Here is a 22,896-nt window from a genome sequence, read left to right as displayed (position 1 = left end):
TTCTCATCAGAGGGTAGGAATTAGAAAAATGCGGGATCGGATTTTGCATGCAGAAGTATTTGATGAAACAACAAGTAAGTCAAAGATCTTACTTGAAAACAAAAAAAAAGTGAAGCAGAGGGAATATAGTGAAGAAAAAGGTGATTACACATGAATGGATAGTCTGGTGGAAAATAAAAATCCATTTATCTAGTGTTTCCTTTTCAGATTAAATATGTTTTTAACTCATTTGAAAGTGTTTTTTTAATATATTTTATTAACTATTTGCTCATATATATATATATAGATACATATATATATAAATATATATATATATATATATATATATATATATATATATATATATATATATATATATATATATATATATAAAGTAGCGAGGCATCAGAGACAGCTGTACAAAAATATACAGGAGAGTATCTACAGGTCCGGTTACACACCTCCGCAATGAATGCTTGCTAGAACCAAACGTGGTGTATCTTTGCAAATAACTTCTGTTTATATATTCTGACTTTTCAAAGAGAATGTGTTAAGATCCTCAAGCGACCGCGACTGAGATTAACCTTTTAGATAATCAGAGAAAATAGAGTTAAGGTGAATGCGACATTTGTTTACGCGTTGTTATTTGGCGTTTAGTGTTTTGTGAAAACGTCAAAACAATGAAAGGAGATATATCGGAAGTGTAGACCTGTTCTCATATGAAACGGGAAAGATGGCGATTGTTATCTAGAACTCTCTAAAAATGAAGACAAGAACAAACAAGAATAGCAAGGTTTAAAATATGTTTTCTTAAGTTTTTATTGCCTTAAAAATACACTATTAGCTCGGTATACTGGCATAAAGTGGAATGCATATAAAACCAATTTAATGTAATAATAATAAGTATATAAATATTTTAAATAATTTTTTAAAAAATGAATAACATTCCATGCAGTAAATCAGTTTCCTGTCACGCAAATGATTAATTTAAATAGCCAACAGAATTTTCAGTCAGTACATTTTCGAGCTACAACTAATTATAAAAAATAGGAAAATCCCAGAATGCATAAACGCCGTATAAAATCCAACAAAACATATTCTTACGTAATGACATATGATTGGTTGATGTGCGAACTACACAGTGGTACCTATTTATTTATACAGATAGAACATTATGCATCGAAATATATAACTGCAGGAAATTATTTCATGTTTATTTTCTCATTGCATTTGTCCAATGCACAAGTTCGATCATCGATGAGGTAATTGATTTCGAAAGAATCTATAGGAAGTCATGTGCATTCGTTAACTGGACCAGATGACCGAGAGTGAGGTTGGAATTCCAAAAGATGATGGGTAAAATCTGCTTGTTCTGAAGGAAAATGCATTGATTATAGGATTTTTCGCGTTCGTTTTTTTTTTTCTTTGTCAATTCGAAGTCTTTTAAAAACCTCCTGCGTTTCCAATCGCTTTAAATTGGAGACTCGAAAGTGAAGGACAAAAGGCGACTTCGAACGATCGATAATCAGAATCGAAGGGAGACGCGTGGGGCAGGACGATTGGGGAATACAAATTAATAAACAATTTTGACTGATCGAATGTTGCACATAAATAGTTTCAGGAAATGAACGCAGAACGCCATTAGAACCAAGAGAGATGTTAGAAGATATTCAACGAAGACAAAAAGGAAAATGGAGATTATATGAATTCGCGTGTCTAGATTAAAGACATTCGCAAGCTTATTTGAATATATATGTGCACACACGCAAACAAATCCGTCAACCTTTATAGATACGCTACATATATTACACAAAAGAACGGATATATAATTCTATCAATTGCTATATTATAAATTCCCAATACCAATGATAGGGCTCATAAAGTTTTAATACGGAAGAAAGTGTCAATGCCTGGTTGTAGCTGATGGTTTCTTAGTACAGTGTTTTCTAATAGATCGTCTGATTTGATCCGATCTGACATTAAGATCAAAATGAGTCTTTTCTATAGAAGCATAAGCAATAGATTAATCAAATATATATATATACACACATGTATATATATATATATATATGTATATGTATACGAGCAAAGAGTTGATAAAACATGTTAAAAAACACTTTGAAATGAGTTAAAAACATTTAATCTGTAAAGGAAACACTAGATAAGTGGATAGTCCTTAATCCGCGGAGTTTCGAAGAAATACTTTCCTTCTCATCAGAGGGTAGGAATTAGCAAAATACGGGATCGGATTATGCATGCAGAAGTATTTGATGAAACAACAAGTAAGTCAAAGATCTTACTTGAAAACAAAAAAGTGAAGCAGAGGGAATATAGCGAAGAAAAAGGTGATAACACGTGAATGGTGGAAGATAAATAGTCCAGCAACGGTAAAATCCAAAAGTTTAACTTCAAGAAAGTTAACTGAATTTCCATTTGCACAAGTAAAATCTAAGGAAATCCCGTAATTGGAAGAAGATGGTCCAAAACAATCCAAAGGTAGAAATCCATGGAAAAATTCACAAAAATGTGTACAAGGGAAAAAAGGAAAACATTCTAATAATATTAATAAAAGAAAAATAAGATATGCTTTTCACTCTATTGCCGAGGCATAAATAATATATATATATATATATATATATATATATATAGAGAGAGAGAGAGAGAGAGAGAGAGGGGGGAGAGAGAGGGAGAAATGGTGGGGGAAAGAGACAGACAGAGGGGGAGAGAGATCGGGAGGAGGAAGATAGAAATAGTATTAAAATACATTTAGTGGCGAGTGCGCGGGGAAATGATAATACAATAACGACTAAACTTTACTCCTGTATTGAGCAACGCCGAAGTAGATACTAAAAGTATATACACAATGTATATTACGTCATCCTATCATAAGTCAAATACATTTACTAAATAAGATATTTACAATTTGAAATATACCATAAAAATGATTTTCTGGCACAAAACAGTAATTTTTAAAATACTTCACAATTTACGCTGGAATATTCTAATATATATATGGGGAAGCAAAATATTATGTGAGAAATTCTTTAAAAGAAAACTTATCTGGCTAATACAAAGCTTAACAATTGAGGTGGAGCTTAAGAAAAAAACGGTGTAACGTGTTAGTTACAAACTAAGGAAAAAGACAAATAAAAATCGGCATCTTTTCCTTTCTAGCAAAACATTTATTACCGTTGTGCTCCCATTTCGACACCACTTAAAGGTCTCCCACCATCGTCCATCTCGCCTGGGTACACTTTTCTTCTACGACGTTATACAGTTCGTAGCCAGCCATTTCGCGCTTTCGACCGCACGCCGACCACAGTCGGCATATTCTAGTCCTCGTCTTTACATGTCCATTTCCTTTCACGTTCACTTTGCTTCTGCTAATCACGGATGCATTTTTCTCCTTTTTTCCTTTTTCTTTTCGCGCATACTTCCTAATTTGCATATGCGCTTTTTTCGGCTACCGCTGTTGATGATGTTAATCTATTCGCATGCCAGCTATCCTTTGCTGTTGCTGATATTTTCCCACGATCTCATATGCATTATGTTACAAGGGAAAACATAACAATACAAGGATATATAATAAGGCCTACAATTTAATTTTTAATATGTTACCTAGCACTTTCTCTCCTCTTCTGATGCAAGTCACCCGGCTTTTAAATATCTAGATATAAACAGCATATATATATCTCGCACCCCCAATTGATGTAATCGCCCTATTGAATGAACGATTAACTTTATATGCATTGTCGTTTTTTTCCTTTCTTCATTATATATATATATATATATATATATATATATATATATATATATATTCTGTAGCCTGTTTTTGAACCCAGTCAACGACGGGTACTTCTGCTAGTATATATATATATATATATATATATATATATATATATATATATATATATATACTAGCAGAAGTACCCGCCGTTGACTGGGTTCAAAAACAGCCTACAGAAAATTGACTGTGATTGATGAAAGTATGATAGGTTATGAAAAGGAGGGGTTGTAAAGAGAGAGGTTTTGATACTCTAAAATTTTACCCTAAGCAGAATATGATGAAAGTAAAGATAATTTTCGCGAAAATATATTTTTTATATCAACTCTGTTTCCATTCGTAGCCAAGGGTGACCAACAAAATCAAATTTCCTTACAAAGAGAAAATGGTATATATATATATTAATATAAATATACAAGAAATAAATGTTACCATAGTCAATGAAAGTTACTTTTATGGTAGAAAATTTCATTGGTTTGTATTTTTAAGTAGTTTGTAAAAAATATTTTAATTCAAGAACCGAGTTAAAAAAAAAAATCAAAATGGCAACGACTTTGAAATGGAGGGCCCCGTTTTCAATTTGAAGAAGGGGCACCTGAGCATTCTGTGTTAACAATTTAAGAGAGTTCCGTCAAAGTAAGGAATATTTATAAACATATTTTAACGTCAAAATAAGGAATATTTATAAACATATTTTAATGTTTTCCGTTATTTTGTGCTTGAAGAATATTCGATTATGGCATGTGTAGTTTATATAAAAATTCATTTAAGTAGTTATCGCCTCAAATTTCGTTATAATTTCGGTTAGCTGAAATTATTTCAAGTAAAGAGCATTAAAAACTATTTCAAAACAAAAACATAAACTGAACTTTTATTGACTATGGTAACATTTATTTCTTGTATATTTATTTTTTCGAGTAGTCGTTTGTTGGCTTTTCTGCTAAACACGCTTACTAAATAATATCCACGAAATATCGAAAAACAAAGAAACAAAAACAGTTTTGAAAAATAATGAAGCTTTACTTACTTTAGTAAAATAATCCGAAACAGCAAAATGGAATATTAAAAAAGTAAACACGTAATTACTTTAGTTTTTTACAGCAAAGGATCGATATAAATATAAATAAGAAGAAAACGGCGCTCTTTTAAAGCAAAACAGCTTCGTTTCAGTTTTACAGTATCGAACGGTGTAGTTTGCGCCGTCGGATTCAGGGTTGTGCTATTGTAATGTAAAGAACACGCAGAAAGGGTTGTAATCAACTGAATTCCTTCTAGTACACTGACAAAAAAGCTTAAAAAGATATATAAATAAAAATAAAAAGGTTTGTTAAAGTTTGTCCCATATTTCCATGGAGTACAGGTGCGAACGCAGACCCCACAATTTTATAATACCATCCCTATTTAAGTTGAAACATACTTATCAAAGTAGTCTTATGTACATCTATATCAAAAACCCGTGTAAACGTTTTGTTTTATTTCATTTTTTTTTATTTCCACACTTTGGGGGCCTAGTGCGAACACAGACCCCACAATTTTTATGAACCACCGTGTGTGTGTGTGTGTGTGTGTGTGTGTGTGTGTGTGTGTGTGTGTGTGTGTGTGTGTGTGTGTGTCCGGTCACGAATAGACTCCTATACGGTTGACTATTTTTAAAAAACTGATTACATATAATGATAGGAGATGTATCGAGACACAGGAATGGGTATGTTTGATCTGGCAGAACAGTGGGTCATTAAAATTGTGGGGTCTGCGTTCGCGCCTGGTCCACAAAGTATGGAAATAAAAAATTAAAAAAAAACTATTACAAGTGTTTTTATATAGATGTACATCAGAATAATTTGATAAGTATGTTTTAATTTAAATCGGGATGGTATAATAAAATTGTGGGGTCTGCGTTCGCGCCTGGCTTCCATGGAATGGAAATAGGCACAAACTTTAATAAAGACTTTTCATATCTATCTGCGTAAGTATACTTTGATAATTATGTTTCAGTTTGAAGAAATACTGTATAATAAAATTATTGGGTGTTCGTTCGCGACTGACCTCCATAGAATGGGAAAATGTCACAAAGCTTAACAAGATTTTTTAATATAGATCCATAGAATATTGTGACAAGTGTTTCAGTGTTAACAGGTATGGTATAATAAATTATGGGGTTTATATATTTTATTTTTACTTTCATCATATTTTGCTGTGGTTTTGATACCCCCGAATTCGAAGCTATCTCTTTGCAACCCTTCCTTTTCATAACCTATCATACTTTCACAAATCAGAGTCCATTTTCTGCAGGTTGTTTTTGAACCCAGTCAACGATGGGTACTTTTGCTAGTATTATATAATATTGTATAAATTATATATGTATAATCCAGCGATCTTAACGGTCTTAGTCCGAAGTTTCGTTCGACCGTAATACATGATTTTGATGGTATCTGCTCCTTAACCTTGCAGACTATTTCTGATTTTTTTTTTTTTCCAAATTTATTTTTCTTATCACTGACTGTTAATCTAGTCTTCCTTTTTATTTCACTCTAAGCTAGGTGGAACAAAAACGGGTTCACGGTTATGATCAGGTTAATGGCGAACAGTATACATAAGAACCCGAATAGACTAGAACAAGTAACTTGGGGCCACAGTCATCACAAATAATCGCAGTACCACTACAATCTCCATCTGTCTGTAGACTTTGCAATATTTCGCTTTTCCAGGCATAAACTCATATCAAATTTCAATCAGCATAATCTGAGTATCGTTTAAAGCCACATATAGTATCAGGCGTAATATTCTCATCCTCGTTCTTATGTTGATGAGTTATGAATCCAAGCATTTTACACGAATTTTCGGAGCCAAATGATTTTAATTTTATACAAAAACCTATTTTCTTTCATCATTTTTGTATGAGCGTGTGTAAGTATACGTGTAAGTATATTCAATAGCAATGGAAAAATACTACTTTATTTTATGTTGGCGATCTGTAACAGAGCGCGTTTGGGGGCGTGTAAGAAAATGAACAGTGACAGAAATATTAGTAGCATCAACTGTTTAAGCACGAATGCAAATTTGGAAGTATGCGCCATCTTGCGTCACAAAAATAGAAAAATACACTACGTGGTATGGAGAGAAGTAATTTGCTGCACCGGGCAATATAGACGTGTAAATACGAGGGCGTTAAAGTGCTGGGTCGCGCCAAAATGAGGTGGCGAGGACAGAGACTTTTAAAAAGCACACATGTGTGCAAAAAGACCTCAGAAAGATAATAAAATGCGTTGTTTTAGAATAAACACGAACAAATACATCCTATTTGTACTTAGAAAAATACTGAGTTGAAGTTTATTTCTTTTTCTGTTCTATTTATTTGTTCCTTTGCGACGGTTCCAGACAGCATGTGGGTCCGAGATGTTTAAAGTGTAACGACTCAGTTAAAAAAAATTCCAGCCACTTTACAGATCTACGGTGTGTCATAATCCGTGGGCAAAATTAAATCTTCTAAACTGTTAAATTAAACAAAACTGTTTAAGTATACGCTGACTATTTGTTTAGAATTGTTTTTATATAACATACTATTATCATTGTTAATTGTTTTGATTACAATTTAAGTTAAAACCTTTTTTCTTTGCAGTTTTGTTGACGTGCAAAACAGGACGATTTGAAATATCTAGGTTATACAGGTAGGTTGGCTAATTCTAATCTATCTATACTCCTATAAATTCGTTTTTCTTTTGTGTGTATTGATATTCATATTAAACCCCCTCTTTTCTAATAATTTTAAAAGAAAATACAAGTTTCTTATATATGGGTTGCGGAAATTCATTAACTAGCAAAAGATCTAGCTAATTTGCATATTCTTTTAAACATTGATTTTAATAAATTCCCTATTAATTTTTTTCGGTTTTCTTATGGGATGATCATCTAGAGTTAACTAATAAGTGTAATTATATTCATGCAGATATTCTACATGATTTATACTTGCATAATATTTGCGTAAAATCTTTACAGTAAACAAAATATTGTTCCCATCTGTATTTATGTATACGTATGTATTTTTGTTTAATCTATTAGTCTATCTATCTATATATCTATGAAAGTGAACGTGTCTGTGTATCTGTGTGTCTGTCCGTCTGTGTGTCTGTCTGTGTACACTTCCATACACAACAACTCTGTCAATTTTAAGTCTGCAGACTCGAAATTTGATATACAGGGTACTGAGATTTGGGAAAATTGATGTGATGTGTTTTCGGCCAGAAATTTGGCGATTAAGCGGTCAAAGTTCGACGATTTGACCTTTGAGAACTCTACCAAACTCCTCCGACAGTTTTGGGTCTAAACACTTGAAATTTTAGATATAGGTTTATTGGACATGGATCTAACTTAACTTGATTTGAGCCCAAAAACAATAAATGTTCAGGGGTCATAATAGGGGTCAAAATTTAAAAAAATTAACCGGGTTTCTTTTTTTGTTTTGTTTTTTTGCTCAACATACACCTCCAAATACCTGGGCAACGCAAGGCACCCATGCTAGTATATCTATAAAAGTGAACGTGTCTCTGTCTCTGTGTCTGTGTGTCGATCTGTGTATATTTTACTACGCAATAACTCTGTCGATTTTTAGTCTACAGACTCGAAATTTATATACATGGTACTGAGATTTGGAAAAATGTTTGTAATCCATTTTCGACCAGAAATTTTGCTGTTAAGGGGTCAAAGTTCAACTATTTGACATTTGAGAACTCTACCAAACTCCTCCAAAAATTTTGGGTCTAAACACTTAAATTTTTATATATAAGGTCCTTGCGCATGGATCTAACTTAATAACTCGATTTGAGCCCAAAACAATAAATGTTAAGGGGTCATAATAGGGGTCAAAGTTTAAAAAAATTGACTGCTTTTTTTTTTTTTTTTTTTGCTTAACATACACCTCCAAACACCCGGGAAACGCCGGGCTGAAGTATATAAGAAAGGCGTGTGTATCTTTGAATCTCATGTTATAACTAGCAGGGTTATCCGACTTTACCCGGGATTGAATGATGATCAACGAACGTTTCACACTCTCCTATTTTTTTTTTTTTTTTTTGCATGAAAATCGATGAAATAGTCTTTTTTGTAATCAAATCGATTGATTGTCTACTCTAATTAGAGATACATCATGATGCACCTCGGGGAAGGTTAACATGCCTCTCACTAAGTTCACATTACATTGAAGTCTACATTGCAATCAAGAGAACCTATTGTTAATAATTTTTGAGGGGGAGGGCTTCAATAAAAGTTTAAATGTAAAGATCACGTATTTGAACATGTGCTATAAACAGAAACATTCATTCCAAAGCCACTTTCTCACATCAAATAACCTATTGTTAATTTTATATACCTGGCATTACTGGTTGCGCAAAGATAATTGCTTGGTATTAAGTTTAAACTGTAAATATTAAGTATCTGTTTGAAATTATGCTTTAAACAACAACATTCATTACGAACGCGCTCCTTTATATATAAAAAACATACTGCTGATTTTATATGTTGGTCTTTTCTGCTTCTGTGGTAATAAAACTTCCCAAATGCACTTGTAATGTTCTGCTGTGTATAATGTACCTTTGTCAAGATCAACTGTTCCTTCTTCGGACTATTACCTTTTGATGTGGATGACTCAAGATACAGATTGAATCACATTACCTCACTGCTATCAAAGACATTTACTTCAAATTTTACCATGCATTTTGGATGTGTTTTTTTATATCCTTTTCATTAACTTCCCTTATTCTATGACATTTAAATACTTAAAAAAACATTTAATTTGGTATTTTCCATGTCTCCCTTACTTTAGTAAATAAGATGTAAACTATTATAATTATTCGCTAATATTTTCTCCTCTGAAAAGATGGTAGATATCGAAATCCATAAGATAAGGAGTTATAATATTTCAAATGTATTCTTTGTCTTACATAGAATAATTAAAATCTTTTGATTTGAAATTTAACCATTTCAAATAAAAAATTTTTACATTTATTTAATGACTAAAATTTGATACATATATATATATGTATATATATATATATATATATATCGCATTTTGAACTCAAAGAGGTCACCCGAATTAAAAATACCCCAAGCATTTACTTGAACTTACGACGGAAGCTGAATTAAACTAAGCAAGTTTCCAGACAACACCGAGGGAGGAAAAAAAGGAATTTTCGAAACCCAAATAAATGCGTGGACATAAAAATTTGAAGTGTAAACTCGCAGAAAATAAGAGTATTTTTATATTTTTTCTCTTCTATTTGCTTGGCACTGTCACCTTATCTGAGCGCACATGTAAATACAAAAGTAAACGAAATACAAATTATTCGTGTTGTTGCTCGCGTTTTTAAATAATTGTTCTTTTTTTTTTTTTTTTTTGCTTACTAAAAAATAAGGAAAATACGGTTTTCGGCCTTTTTCTTTAGTGTCAATATTTTTCAGCGCATACAATTTTAAATTTTTAGTATTAGGTTGGTGCAACAATATTATCGTTTTTAGACTTGAAGTTAGATGTCAAAAAACGACATTATTTTTGAACCAACCTAATATTTGTGCCATGACTAACTTTGGGTTGAGATGCGGAAATCTCCATTTTTCTGGTTTATCCAATTGAGAAATCGGCCGCAGATTGAAATGAGATGAGAAAACGGAACGAATGTTTGTGCATGAGCATCAAAACACCTGCAGTGTTCGTGATGCCCCAAAATTTGGACGTCCTAGAGTTACTTCTTACAGGGAAGACAATGCTATCAAAATTCGCACCTTCAGAAACAGATTTAGAACGGCCCAAATCCAATAACAGTGTAATTTTGTTAAAAAGTACTCTCTTTCTTAAGTTAATAACAGATTAAAGGCATTTAATTTGCGAGGCTATGTTGCAAGACGCAAGTCAATGATTTCTGTAAAGAACAGAAAGCGCCGTGTAGACTTCGTCGGATGCGATGAAGATTATTACACTTCATATTGGTCGAACACGATTTTTACGACGAAAGCAAGGCTAGGCAGTGGTGTTAGGCAGTACGTCTGTCGAGAGAAAGGGCGAAGAATGTTATCCTAGGTACACAGTTTCAACGCTGAAAGGTGGTGAAGGTTCAATTTTGGTATGGAACGTTATTACTACCAATGGTCTAGAGCCTATAGTTCGTTTGCAAAGTCGAATTAATTCGACCAAGTGCATTAATATTTTGACTGGGCATTTTCTAACAAATTTTCTAACAAATTTTCTAACAGATTTTCTAACAGATTTTCTAACAAATTTTCTAACAGATTTTCTAACAGATTTTGGCCGGAATTTTGATGATAATCCCATCTTCATGCAGGATGATGTTCCCATTCAGCTTGCAATCTCAAGGGGTTCCTTGAAAAGAATGATATTTCGTGTTTGAATTGGCCTACACAATCTCCAGATCTCTATCCTATCGAAAACGTAAGGCATTACATCAAGCAACAGCTACACAATGAATCAATTTCAAATCTGGAAGGACTTTGGAGGAAAATTCAAGAGAAGTTGTCATATTCTTTTAAATGTTCATTTAAATTAATTCCATATTAGTTTATTCGGTTTTCTGATGGGATGATCATCTTTAGTTTATTATTACATGCAGATATTCTACATTATTTATACTTGCATAATAAACACAAACCTCTTTTTAATACATACATATATATATATACATACATACATACACATATATATATATATATATATATATATATATATATATATATATATATATATATATATATAAATGTAATTCTTGGTTCGTTCAGAGTCGATAAAACCATATTTCTACATTACCAATTTATTTGAAATTTTCAGACAATCCATATTTAAAGTCGATTGTCTATGTTATTAAAATGGTACTCATGCAGAGAGTGATCCGTGCTGAAATAATAACGTTATTATTTAAAAAGCCATTCTTAACATGGGAGGGTGTTTTGTACCTATTCTGTACTTTAACCTTACAATTGAATAAAAAAACATATCATAAAACTTTAATTAAACGTGGAAATACGATTTTAAAAAAATAGCGCGCATCACTCTGCATTAGCACCAAATATTATTTAAGTACGTTACTAATCCGTAAATTTTCTTCGAAAAAACCTAAGAATTTATAGTTATAATAAGAAAAAGTTCATATTTTCTTATTTCGAAACAACTGTTTAAAAAACAAAACAAAAACAAAAACAACAAAAACAACAAAAACAAAAACAAAAATAAAACAAATTCGACTTCAACGTTGATGCTTCAACTCAAACGCAAGCGAGCAACTTTTTTTTGCCTGATAAAATAAAAAATAAATTTTTGAATTACAAAATTTTGAAGATAAAAAATGAATTTAAAATTTTAAAACGGGGAATGTTTTTTTTTTACTTATTGAGTAAACAGAAAATGAAATCTAATTCGCCTCGTCAAATCGTGGTGTATGAAATGAATTGAAAGGGAAGTTCAGTTCTACCCCCCCAAAAAAAAACAGGTCCGCAGTAATGGCTTACGAAAAATATTTTTTATTTTATTTAATATTTTTATAATTGGCGATGTTTATTTATTTTAATGGCACTCATGCACTTATTGATCCGTGCAGAAATAAGAACGTTATTATTTAAAAAGCCATTCTTAACATGGGGAGGGGAGGGTGTTTTGTGCTTAATCTGTACTTTAAATCGTATTTCCACGTTTAATTAAAGTTTTATGATATGTTTTTTATTCAATTGTAAGGTTAAAGTGCAGAATAGGTACAAAACACCGTCCCCTCCCCATGTTAAGAATGGCTTTTTAAATAATAACGTCATTATTTCAGCACGGGTTACTCTCTGCATGAGTACAGGAATACACAATAAAAGAAAGAAAGTTTATGAGACCTGTTCTCTCGATACTCCTTTTTGGGAATTTTAACCAGGATTTCACTCCTACATTATATCACCTGACATGACTTTACCAGGATTTTAATCTAAAGCTCATTTAAACTATTTGAATTTTATAAACAGCCACCATGTTTTTCTCTCACGAAATCTCATTCTAAGAATTTTATGTTGACTTTCATAAAAGTTTGAACATTTTATAGACTTTACTCTGGATTCCTTAATAGCGTGGATATTCCTTCCTTCACTTTATATATAAAAAGTTATCAATACACACACACACACACACACACATACATATATATATATATATATATATATATATATATTAATCGGAAGTGGCTTTTCGACATACTTTATCCATAATGTTACAGATGTCGCACGATACATGCATAGATAGCTAAGAGGGAGACGAGTACTTTTTATACACAATATATATATATATATATATATAGTAAGTTATGCGCATAAGCCTGAAGAGTCCTAGAGTGGATGAAACGCGGAATATTCAGTGTAGCTTAGTCGCCATATACATTTTATAACTTACTAACTAGCTCTACCTACGTATTGAGCACTTTTGAAGTAAATACTTAAAGGTTACGCATAAATCTATACTTTCGTATATCAATTTATGTGAGTAAATTAAGTAGTTATATATATATATATAGGTATATATGTATATATATGTATGTATATATGTATATATACGTATATATATGTATGTATCAATTGACATTTATATATATATATAAATGTAAACATGAATATATATATATATATATATATATTCATGTTTACATTTATATTTATCATTGACGGAGGTTTTACAGACATATTTCTTATACTCAGTAATCTAACTTTTATTGATGTTCGTTTCTATTCGACGCTGTTCTGGTTTATCTCGATATAGAATGCAATTTTCTGCTCAAATTTAATCAAACGTAGAAGAATCAGAAACTAAGAGAGAGTTGCTTTATTGTTATTTTATTGTTATTTTATTGTTATTTTATGCTTTATCGTACCTGACTTATTCCACCGTGTTGCTCTTCCTCGTATATATTTTGGAATAAATTATATTTACGTTTTGTGTGTTTTATAAGTTACAGTAATATTTGTGTGATCACATCGATATTTGGAATATGTGTACGCTGATTTTACGTCTTGCATGTCGATATATATATATATATATATATATATATATATATATATATATATATATATATATATACACACATATATATGTGTGTGTGTGTTATATGCATGCTTTTATATATGTATATGTATCATATATATATACACACACACACACATATATATATATAATACGCATGTTTTTGCAATGTACATGTGTGTGAATAGTTCATCTATATGTACTTACCCACGCCTTTAAATACTGTTTGCTACAAAGAACACAACATACGAATACAATTCGTTTTTTCTTAATAATTGCTTAGTCATGAAAGAGCAACTTTAGAATCTATCAGAGCTATTTTTAAAATCTGTAGCTTTATCGTAAAATAATCATTACGTTTTATTCCAGTAAGTGTATTTCACTAATTGTAGAAAGAAGTTTTCATCGCTCTCCGAACTAGCCTTAAATAAATAAATATAATTTAAATATCTTTCAATATTATCATCATAATATATTACCTTCCCATATGTGTACCTATTATTACTAAATCTAAGATGTGCATGTTGCGTCTTTATCTGATTCATTATTTTCGCTATATGTAGTTGACATGATAACTATTTTACATTCATTCCAGACCTTACTCACGACCTAGTATGATGCTGCAAAGTCTTAGACAATACACTAATTTAAAACATTATAAAAACAAGAGCTAAATATACCATACTTGTTTGTCCTCGACGGTACCTATCAAATATTGTATATTATATTGTAGCTAATATATAGTAGCGATACTCGAACTAACCTCGAAACCAAAATAAAAAAACAATGAGTCAAGTACAATAACCATCAGGCAAGCTTGTCACGATCTGTTAAATTAGAGTTTTCAAGCCTACTTATTATTAACATAATGAATATGCCATATGGATATTTGCGCATGCGCAGTTATGAAACAATTTCGATTACCCTCAAGCCCAATTTTTTAAATTTTGATCCCTAAGCAGCCTTTTCTTCTAATGGAAACCGATTAAAAGTTTCCCATGTGTCTTAATACTCCATATACCAAATAGAAATCTGTAGATTACAAATTGAGAAATGTCTTCACACACACATATTTTAACATATATGTGTGTGTGTGTGTGTGTGCGTGTGTGTGTGTGCGTGTGTGTGTGTGTGTGTGTGTGTGTGTGTGTGTGTGTGTGTGTGTGTGTGTGTGTGTGCGTATCAATAGCATCTACATAAAACACGATATATCCAGGAGTAGAGGTCTACGCTTCCAAACATAGGGTCCCAATTTCGCTTTATTCATCAACTCTACAGACTGGAGGTCTTCTTCTAAAGTTTTAGCCATGACAAATTATATCATCTTATGCGCTACATGAGTCTAGTGACTTCCCGTCTGTGATATCCTGAATACGCGGTTCTAAGGATAATTTATAATTCTTATGAATTTTCCACTTCTTATTTTATTCTAACCCTCTATAAAAATACTGGTTTATTGATATTTTTACACTCATATAGTCATACGATATTATTCATTTGTCTGTTTGTATTTTTCCATCCGAATAAATTAAATATATTTTAGTTATGGCTGCGGTTTAGATATTTGTAGTTGAGATCGTAACTTCATCGCTGAAAATGATATTGAATGAAATCAATATTAAGTATGCGGACAGAAAACGTACAAAAGCAAATGACATAAATCTCTGCGTGAAGAAGCACTCTGCTTTGATAAGCTTCTAAAATTGACCTTCACTCTAATCCTGAAATTGAACACTTTCATCAAATAGTTTCAGCAGAAATAGCATTAGAAAAACTGAAAAATAAAAAAAAAATAGTCAAATAGAAGAATTCGGTTAGGTTAAACACCGTGTGCTACCTAAATACAAACACACATACATATGTATATATATATACATGTATATATATATACATATATATATGTATGTATATACATATATATATGTATATACATATGTATATACATATATATATATGTATATACATATGTATATACATATATATATATGTATATACATATGTATATACATATATATAGAGAGATAGAGATATACATATATATATGTATATATATATATGTATATATATGTATATACATATGTATATATATGTATATATATTTATATATACACATATATATATGTATATACATATATATATATATGTGTATATATATTTATATATACATATATATATGTATATACATATGTATATACATATATATATATGTATATATATACACATATATAGATGTGTGTATATAAATATGTATATACATATATATATATAGACAGACAGATAGATAGATAGATAGATAGATAGATAGATAGATAGATAGATAGATAGATAGATAGATAGAAATAATATTGAATGAAAGATGTGGAATAAGGGTTTTATATAACGTTATTATATCATCAGAATAATAAGGAAATGTAATAAGGGAAATTGTAAAAAAAACATTTAAGGCCATTGCATTTGAAAGCTGCGGTTTTCTCATCAAAAGAAGCCACATTCCAGATATTTGTAAAACGCAAATATAGAAAGAAAAAAAACTGGCATAATGACATTTGAAATGAAATGAGAATGAAGGAATATGATAAGTAGATAATACAACAAAAACGGTAATATATATCTAAGTAATATAAAAAAAAATTCCGTATTATTAATAAAGAGTCAATAAAAATATAGTGTTGAGCTTTTCCTATCTTGATAAGTTTTTCTGTGTTATAGATTTACTTGGTCGTTGTGTATATATATATATATATATATATATATACACATATATATATATATATATATATATATATATATATATATATATATATATACTTCAGAATAAAATTATCCAACTCCAACAATCAGCTGGTATGGAAACCTGTGATTATAAGATTGACAAGATATTACTGGCAGTAATATTCTATAAGTATTATCCCATCTAAATAAGAATTGCTCGGTATACAAGATAGAGCAAATAAATCAAATTTTAGTCATCCAATGAATTTAAAAAAATTAGGACGTGAAATGTTTGAGTTTCATATCAAAGATTTTTATTATTCTATATAAAGCAAAGAATATATTAGAATTATTTTGACTCCTACATATAATATTTCTAATATATTCTTTGCCTTACATAGAATAATGAAAATCTTTGATCTTAACCTCCAAAATTTCACTTCAAAATTATTTTTAATTCATTGAATCACAAGAATTATATATATATATATATATATATATATATATATATATATATATATATATATATATATATATATATATATATATGATTGTTGAGCTGGATTAAATCCGACGATATGAAATAAAATGGAGGTGGAAGGACCTGGATACTCAACGTTTCGCCCGATTTATGCGGGCTTCTTCAAAGGTCAATGACCATCCCTCTTGAAGAAGCCCGCATAAATCGGGCGAAACGTTGAGTATCCAGGTCCTTCCACCTCCATTTTATTTCATATATATATATATATATATATATATATATATATATATATATATATATATATATAATCTACGATCTAGTTGATAGTCAATAGCTTTAACAAATGTACCACTAAGCAGTCGCATTTGACAAATGATACCTCACATTTTTCGAATATTTTATATAAACAGTGTTAACTTTAATAGTGTTATTTGCTTTTCGCTAATAAGCACTTACAATGCCTGTTATGATAGTTCTCAATCTGAGACTGTTTCGTTAAGTCACAGTTCTCCAAAGGATCGGTACTGAGTCACTCTTTCGGTTTTTTAAATCGCATTTTTCATCTAGTTTGTTTTGTCCTCTACATAATTTTTTTGAAGAACCTATAAATCCATTAATATTCAAATCGAAGTAATGACTCATACAAGATTATCAATCCTAGTTAGAGCAATTAATTCTGGGTGAAAGAAACTTTCGAGATTACATACTTTTTATCCCTTTTCTCAGCGTTTTTCTGGTCCTCTTGATATTATATTATTCGCACCTTTCTGGTTTCCAATATATCCATGCGAAAAATGAAATCATTGGTTTGTATAGAATTTACAATTTTGTAGAAGTGGCTATATTGCATCTGATTGTGAGAAACGCTTTATATGTCACTAAGTCACTTTACATTGAAAACATTGCCAGGGCCGCTGCGAAGAAGGTAGGCTCTTTCTACCGTGCTAGAAAACTGCTGACACCTGAAAGTACCTGTACCTCTATAAGGCCACCATTCGCCCATGTATGGAGTATTGCTGTCACATTTGGGCTGGTGCATCTGCTGCTAGTCTCTCGCTCCTAAACAAGGTTCAAAAGAGAGTCGCCAATCTGATAGGCCCTGAACTGGCATCTAAGCTTCAGCGTCTTCCCCATCGACGAAACGTTGCATCCCTCTGCCTGTTCTACAAGTATTTTAATGGTGAATGCTCTGACGAACTGCAGACACTTGTGCCCCCACGATGTAGACACCCTCGACAAACCCGACAGGCTGCTAAATCCCACCCCCACGCGGTAGAGATCCGATCCCTAGATGTAAAAGATCTTTCTACTCCAGTAGTTTCTTCCCCAGAACCGATAGACTCTGGAATTCCATTCCAGGTCCCTGCTTCCCCAACTGTACTGACATGCAGAAGTAAAACGTGAACCGACATCTTGCTGCCCAAATCCCAACATAGTGCTCCAGTAGTTGCTGCCCCTGATAGTAGCCCCCTACACCAAAGTGGCAATGTGCCTTGTTTGGGGTGAAAATGAAATTTAAAAAAGTCAAATAATATACGGCCATTATTCACTGCAGCAATGATGAAGCTTATTTGTATTGCTTATTTGTATTGCTTATTTGTATTGCTTACTCATAATGGCATAATCACGTTTACCCGCCTGGTCATTACTAGATAGGTTAACAGTTTGGGAATTTCAGGCGCTGTATGTAGGCGGACGGAAACATCTCCCTGCGAAAGTTGCAAAAACCTAACGTTCTCATCTCCTCTAACGTGGATATACATGCGACTGGGAACCGCTTGTGAATTTCATACTCCCACGGAACTTCGTCCTTTGGTGGGAGATGGTTAAACCCGCACTGGGTGTGTGTCGTTTCGATCACTAATCAACCACACGCCCTTATTTGCCCAATACAAACGACGTAATATGAGTGAAACGTTTACAAAATTTAAGCATATATCAGCTATTTAATAACCATGATAAAATTGTTTTGATTTTTAGTATTCGGCCCATGTTAAGGACTCGTCGTATCTTGATTAAAGATCGATAATTTTCGTTGAATAATGCCGCTCTACTAATAATACTAATAATGACGATAGGATTACCTGCAAGTGCCCAGTGTCAAGTTCTAACATATTTCTAATGAAACTTCTTTTTCTCTTTCTTAATCCGTCTCTTTATCTCCCTATCTTTCTCTTCTCATCCTCTATTTCCCTTCTGCCTAGCTCATTTCATTTTAGCTGAACTGACACACACCGACAGACAATTCTCTTTTTATGTAGATTCTTGGATTACAGAGTCAGCATTTTCCTTCCTAATTAGTACATAATAATACTGTAAAACAGCCCTCAACGTAATCTGACCTAGTTAATCTTCAGAGTATGAATAACTATTCCTAAATTTTAGATATTATTCATCCGATGCAATGCTGATCAGGAACATACCAAGTTTATGAGTCTGTTTTGTAGGAGGTTTTCCTTTAACTGGACATACGAACACATATATACACAGACAACTGCACTTTTATTTCATAGATGATTAAGTGAAAACGCTTGTTTAATTTCGTTTTTCTTTATAACATGTCGTTGTGAAAGTGAATGCACTGTGTATTTGTTTTTCTTTTCTCTTTTGGGGAAAGTAAATTAATCGAGTATATCTCCGCATGATAAAGCTTATTGTAGTACTCTTATAATGGAGAAACAGCAAATTATCTTTGATCAGTGAATTTCTTACTCAAATAAATGGCACATTATCTCACTAATTACTAGGCTTCCCTTCGTTTATTTACGACCACCAAGTTTAATAGTCTACAAAAATCAATTTGAAATCTGAAAAAAATCATTGCAATCTTATGTTTAGTTCGGAATTAAGCTATAGAATTTACACAGTTAAGATATCTGAATTCGATACAACAATAATCTAATATATAAAGTTGGACAGTCGGATTTTATAATTTAATCTTAACATCGCATATGTGATATCGCTATCTGCTTCTGTCTAATGAATTTGCCATCAAACTTTTTCTATCATATTCTATTGAATTATGAAGCATGTTACAGTTCGGTTTGTTTGAAAACAAATATTCTGTTAACGGTAGAATACCAAAAATTAAATAATGTCATAACGGACGTAAAGTTAAAACATTTCTGCAGCTTAAATATGACTATTCTACTTTAAGACATTATTTTAGTAAATATAAAGCAGTTTTACACATTTTCTACAATGTATGAATAAAAGTATGTGCTCACTTCGCGTGTTTCTCGCAGAAACATGACTTTTTTTAATTTTATATTTCATTGAGTCTTTATAAAGATAAGTCTTACAATTATAAGACAATAAAGTCGAAAATGTTATTGATATTACTGTACAACTTTTAATGTATGCAACTAAAATATTATAGTAAAAATACATACTGGGTAGATACGGCGAGTTTGTAATACCAGCTTGTTCAAATTATTAAAAGTCCTCGTATTATAGATCACTTTCCAAATGAGATTCGTGATAAAAGCAAGATAAGAACTACAAAATCTACATATAAAACTAAATGACTGTGTATGTATGTATTTGTGTAATGTTTGTGTCTTCCTTATAGAAAAGAAGTAAGACAATTTACAGAAAATCTAAGAATGCATTTTTATTTAAAATTTAAAGAAAACATATGCACACTAGTTTCTAGGGGAGATAATGAAGTTGATCCTGAATCTCTAATTACAATTCTAATCTATGGGAGCTATATGGACTGAAATTATTTAAACATTTTAATATGTTATATTTTCATGAAATGTATATAATATGTATAAAATTGCCATGAAAAGACAATGGGAGTAGTTATTAATCTCTACATTAATCTCGTTCTGCTTCATATCTACGTACCCCGTCGCTATGTGATCCCTTGAAACAAAATGAACTTGAAACTTCAGAAACGTATATTCGGGTTTTATAAAACTAAAATAAGATCTGGTGAAAACAAAGAAAATAATAAGGCGTTGTAAATATATTTAAAAGCTACATAGTAGCGAACCTAATTCAATTCCGAGAAACGTCGACCTCCTGGTAAGTAATAAGCATTATCTTAAGGAGAATTTCTCCCCAACATCCTGGAAAACCTCATCAAAAAACTTAAAAAATTCTGGTGATGTGTCTTCTCCCTCTCAATACAGACCAATCAGTCTCCTGTATGTTATGAGTAAGTGGCAAAATCTGCATTAAATAGAGACGTAGTCAACCACCTCAACAAAAATAACCTCCTCAGTGGCATGCAATATGGTTTCCGTTCTGCTAGATCTACAGCAGATGTGCTAACAGTTATATATGTTTTACATAAGCATCACCACTTATCAAGGCCAAGAGGCCACTCGAGAATAAGGGTTAAAGAGTGTACAGTAGAAATTGGACAATATAGTAATCGTTAATAATGGAAATTTGGTAAATTTGTTAACTTATATAGAACGGCTAATTAACAACTTGTTTGCGTTAGACTTGAAGACAACCATATTGTAATCAGCTGAAAAGCAGGAAAACGGAAAACAATTTCATATACGTGCAGTTGTAAGAAAGAAGCTCTGCTCATGGAGTCTACGTTTAGGTTTAGGCACAGATAAAGAGTGGGTGAAATTAGTGATAGTGTTTTCTGCTAGAAGGGTGTTTCTTGTGAAAGTTTGGCGAAGGATGACCGTAGATTGGAGCTCAGCCGAGCACCTTCCATGAAAATAAAGATAACGCAGAAACAAACTTGCAACATCTCTTCTGTGAGAAAGAGGCTGCAGGGAAGAGAAAAGGACATTCCCTACGAGGCCACGAAGTTTATTTTGAACTCTATCAAGGCAGGATAAGTCCTTTCTAGCAGCTCCTTCCCAAATATCTCATAGAATAAGCGAATCTCTCGACGGAGACATCCTTTCTAAATGTGGTGATCACGTGATGTTATAATGAAAGACATGGATGGTTAATTTTAATGCATCTCACACCAAGCTTCTATCTTTCCATCATCAATGATCTGATCCCCGTCTGGAATCAATTGAAAGGAATGTATCTCGTCTTGAGGAGGCTGCATGTTTTTATAAGCTTCTAGGTCTGACGTTTACTCCTGATCTGAAATGGAACACATGCATCAAATCCGTTGCCAAGGCTGCTGGAAAAGGGGGATTGTTCTGCCGCTCCAGTAAATATCTTACTGCTAATGCAATTCTCTAACAGTAAGACCGAGGTTTCTCCAAGAATAGATTACCGTTGCCACATCTGGATAAGGGCTGCTAGAAGTAGCTGATCATGCCTTGCCAGAGTTCAAAATAGACTTTGTAGCTTAGTGGGGGATGCCGCTTTTCTCTTCTATGCAACCTCTTTACCCCAGAAGAGACGCTGCAAACCTGTCTCTGCTTTATCGTTATACTCATGGCAAGTGCTCGTTTGACCTCCAATCTATGATTCCCCTTGCCTGACTTTCACGAAAAACACTCGTCTAGCTGAAATCACTATCAATAATTTTCCCCACTCTTTGTCTGTGCCTGGGCCTAAATGTAGATTCAATGAAAAAAACGTCTTTCTTAGAATTGCACGCATGTGGAACTCCGTTCCCTTTTCCTGCTTTCCAACTGACTACAATATAGTTGTCTTCAAGTCCAACGTGAACAAGTTCTTGATGAGCCATCCACTTAAGTAATCCAATTTACTTAATTCCCACTACTAACGATTACTACGACATTTTCCCATTGACACTGTACACTCACTGACCCGTATCTCCAAGTGGCTTTATAAGTGGTGACTCTTTTGTAAAATGCAAAAACAATTTGCCTAAAAAGATATTGTGATTAATGTCTATCAGAAAATCACATTACAATATAAGTTTTAAAAAATAAGCATAACAGCAATGCTGTGTAGTATACTTGCATTCTTACGTTATGGCTCTGATTATAAATAATG

General features: G+C 32.1%; 1 protein-coding gene across 2 annotated transcripts in view; it reads left to right on the top strand.

Moving 5' to 3' along the window:
• Positions 1-22,896, top strand: part of LOC145266863 (uncharacterized) — a 504,991-nt gene that overhangs the window by 337,800 nt on the left and 144,295 nt on the right. For both annotated transcript variants that reach the window (XR_013864785.1, XR_013864786.1), the window contains exon 2: positions 7,380-7,428. The gene's annotated coding sequence lies outside the window, so the exon portion shown is untranslated. The remainder of the gene's footprint in view (positions 1-7,379; positions 7,429-22,896) is intronic.

Source organism: Euprymna scolopes, chromosome 4 (genome assembly GCF_053919585.1).
Source record: "Euprymna scolopes isolate OS-2025 chromosome 4, ASM5391958v1, whole genome shotgun sequence".
Lineage (NCBI taxonomy): Eukaryota > Metazoa > Mollusca > Cephalopoda > Sepiida > Sepiolidae > Euprymna > Euprymna scolopes.
Note: the sequence above shows the minus strand (reverse complement) of the source record. Positions and strands in the feature narration are given on the sequence as shown.